Genomic DNA, 4045 nt, shown 5'->3' with positions numbered 1-4045 from the left:
TGTGAGACATCAGCTCTTCATCCCTGTTTCTCCATGACGCATCAGTGGGGTGATCTCTTGCCCAACGGCATGATCGGTCCAACACCATGCTGTGTTGCAGCAAGTTCAACGTCAAGTTCCGTAAACTTTAATAGGCACCTGTGATGGACAATTTCGTAATATTCTCTTACGCCGGGATGCTTGAAGGTTTCCAATCGTACTTTCGGGGTCTCTGTATTAGTATTATCTTTAATTCATATATTCAGTGAACAGTTACTGAGCATCTCACAGGTGCAAAGCACTGGCCAGACACCGGGGTACATGGCCTCTGCTCTCGCCGGGTTTACCACCAGCTGGGGAAGACGGTCAGCAAGGGCAGCGTGATCCCAAGGAGGCTTCTGAGCGCCTGCTGTTTCAGCAGCTCCAAAGGAAAGGAGCCTCCAGCGGACATCGCTGGGAACCCTGCCATGTGCCAGGCATACTGGGAGGTGCTGGGGAATGCATGAGGTTGTCTCCATTTTCACGGAGTTCAGGGCCTGGTAGGGAAAGATGGAGTGGCAAGGTCGTTGGAGTGTTGTCAGGGGTAGACGTCTCTGAGGTGTTGTCAGTGGTAGACGTCTCTGAGGGGTGGGGTGGGGGGGTGCCCTGCGGGGGTGGTCCGGGCTATGGTGGGGCATGCCAGGAGGAGGGAAGGCAGCCAAACAGCCGGTCTCTCTGGGGTCCAGTAACCCTTAGTTGGGGTTGGGGAGAGGGTGGGGTGGTGGTGGAGGGGGCGGTGGGCCAGGTGGCTGGGGCCGTTGAGTTCCGTGCTCCTCGATGACAAGAGTCAGGAAGCTCGAAGGCGTCCCCTCAAAGATGTTCTACTGAATTCAATGCATATTTTATATGAAATGTTCCCCAACATTAGGTATAATTTGACATCTCTTAAAGAACAATCTGATTTCCCAAACGTAACCTGGGTAGCTGTTTCGGTGTCAGATTAGCTTCCTGTTGAATCAAGATTTCGAGTGTGGAATGCCAAGAACGGGTTGGGACACAGGTCCTTTTCCAGGACACCAGTGACCCTGGCTGCAGATTAGAAGTGCAGCTGGAATTTCCCCAAAGGCAAGCAGTCAGAGAGTTCTGCCTCTGAGCCTATCCCCTAGACGGTGGCGAAGGAAGACTTCCCCGCCTGCCGGCCCCAGGACGGGTCAGAGGGCAGGGGGGCCTGGTTGGCTGCTGCTGTTCCTTTGGGTCCCGTCTCTGTGGTGACGGGGGAGGGGCGAGGACATGAACAGCCCGGAGGGAGGCCGGCAGGTCCCACCTGCTTCGGAGCTGGCCGCTGCTGCTGAGGGGTGGTCAGGGGACAGCAGCTTCTGAAGGTGGTTTTCTGCAAGTTTTCCACTTTCCCCGACTTTCACTCTGGGGCTGTGGGTAGGAGAGTGGCCAAACAGCGGGGCAGCAAGCTGTGAGCCCCTGCGGGCCTCGTCCTCAGGCCGAGAGAGCTGCCCCGCACCAAACCCGATTTCTGGGCTCAGCCAAATACATTTTTCTATTCTTTTTAAAATAAAAGAGCAACCAGTTAGAAATTAGTTGTTCAATTCAACTGTTTTTTCTCTTTTCTCTCTCTCTTTTTTTTAACCTTCTCTTAAATTTTTTTTTTTTTTTAATGTGATAGAATTTTTTCTTCTGGGCAAATTCTTAGGATTTAATTGCACTTAAAATTGTGGAGCCTGTCAGAGTAAATTGCAGATAGCAGAGTTTTACCCAAGGAAAGCAGTCCTTGTGATTGTCACCACCGTCAGGCTTCTCAGATTAAGTTGTGGGAAGGACAATTTAAGTCAGCAGCGTGGTGAACCACACCTCAAATCAGTATTCAGCACAAAGCTCATCACGATCCGAGACAAATACCGAAGTCAGCAGCCATGATGTGTGAGGAACCAGGCTGTGATTTTTAAGCGATTCCACAATTCTCCTCCTGAAAGAAAAGGAGAGCTGTCTACCCCACCGGTTTTAAGTTAATCTGTAATTTTTTTTTTTTTTTTAAGAAAAAAGACAAAGCAGTCTTATGGCATCTTAAAAATAGTAAAGCTGAAGCAATATTACCAGCTCCACGTGAAGCCGCCGCATCTGCTCCCGGCTCAGTCGGCTCCTGCTCGTTCCCGGGAGCAAACCGGACGGCCACATGGCACGTGTCACCACCGGCTCCTCGCTGGCCGGGAGGCAACAGCCCAAGGGTCCTCTCCCTCTCCCGAAATACTCCCTCCCTCCATCTTTCTTTTTAACATGGAGTTTTAAGACTTTGTTTATTTTAAAAAATTTTGGTTCCAGGGTTGTTAACACACAGTGTTCCTATTACCCCTCCTTCCGCCGTGTTTGAGAAGTGAGCTTCTGGTGCGGAACCGAGCTCATGTCGGGAAAAGCAGAGCTTTCTGGAACTCTGACTTTGAGCAGATAAAAGATAAGATCAGAACTCGACTCTGATCTCTGGGGTCAAGGGAGGGCCCCACCCCCCATACTCTTTCTTCTTCCTCCCAGGGCCCCGCACTCCCCTGGACCGATAGTAGCCTCAGCTCAACCAGTACTGAATCTATAAAGGATGGGCAGTCGTTTCTCTATTGTCTGGAATCCTTTTTAAGGAAACTGTATTATGTCCATCAATCACTATCTATATTTTTTGTGCAGGTCCCTATGATCAGGACGGACTGGGAAGAAAGCTCCTTCTTCAGGGAAAGTTCGCACTCGCTTCTACCCTTGGGCCCTGCGGAGAAGGTGAGTCACATAACAGACCGCGGAGCTCTCGGACCCTCTGCTCAGTGAGAGCGGGAGAGGAACAAAGCAGCGGAGGCCACTGCCTTGGTCTGGCCGCGGGCTTCGGCTCCGCGCTGTGATGTGCGGGTCCCTTGTCACGTACTTCTGCGTCCCCTCATCTGCTGCAGATGTGGGCGTCTGTGTTGTCGTCGGCTATCTCCTGTAAGGACTCACCTGATAACGCGGGAAGGCCTCCGCGCACGGTGCCTGACGCTCAGCACAGTGTGTGGTGATGTAATCGGTCTGTAAAGGAGAAGACAGGCTTTTCCAAAAACAAGATCAGAAAAACTAAGGTCGCTGGATCCTGGTCTTGCAAGTGATTTGTACTTTTCTCTGGTGCCATGTTAACGGTATTAGCCTGTTTCCTGTGAATGCGATTAGGTAGGTTCTCAGTGTCCGAGTCGTGAAGGGACGGAAGCACTCGTTGCTCCCAGATGTCACTAGGTGATTAGTGTGTGTGTGTACGTCTGTGTGTGCACTTTGCACATCCTGTAGGCTGCTGGGGCACAGCAGCAGGGCTGTTACAGGCCTCACCTCCCTAGAGCTAACTCGAGCTAGGAAATGACTGTGAACACGGCCCCCGAAATGAGAACACGAGCCTGAGTGTGTGGCTCTCTACTGGGTTGCAGATCGTGGCTGCTGCTGAGGGAGAGCTCAGGAAATGGGGGCCTCAGAGGCTCCTTGGCACCACTGGGGACCTGGAAAGGAACAGCCAGGGCCCCAGACCTGGCCAGTTCCCTAGGCATACAGGGAAGGCTGGTCCCTTGCAGAGGGAGGCATGAGCAAGGTCTGAGGGAAGGGCCCATAGATGACCTTGTACCTATCTGGCTCGGCCCAGGGCCTTGGGCAAGCCTCAGAAGCTTCCAGAGCCTCATCTTCTTTCTGTTGTGTGAAGACTAGCTAATGTCACCCAGATTCACTGCGGGAGCCTGCTCTCCCCAGTCCTGGCTGGGTGTGTGATCAGTGTCACTCGGTGTGGTAAGAGCACATCCCCAGCTGAGAAAGAGCCAGTTGCTTTCTGGGGCAGTTTGCTTTTATAAACGTTGAAGGCAGGAACCACAGTAGAACGTCTGACAGGAGTCAGTGGTCACGGGAGCCTGTGTGGTTCATCCAGTCCTGCCGTGCACGGATCTGTTTTCCTGGGCACGCTCTTTTCCATGGAGAGCTTTTCCCACCTCGCTGTTCTCCTTGGGTCAGAGGGAAGAGGAGGCCAACTTAGAGTGTGAATTGTCCCGCGTAGAGACCCTTCCAACCTACGGTAAGAGTGTGGGAAAAT

The sequence above is a fragment of the Mustela erminea genome, chromosome 5 (assembly GCF_009829155.1).
Source record: "Mustela erminea isolate mMusErm1 chromosome 5, mMusErm1.Pri, whole genome shotgun sequence".
In the NCBI taxonomy this organism is placed as follows: Eukaryota; Metazoa; Chordata; class Mammalia; order Carnivora; family Mustelidae; genus Mustela; species Mustela erminea.
The sequence above is the reverse complement of the archived record's forward strand: the minus strand, read 5'-3'. Positions refer to the sequence as shown.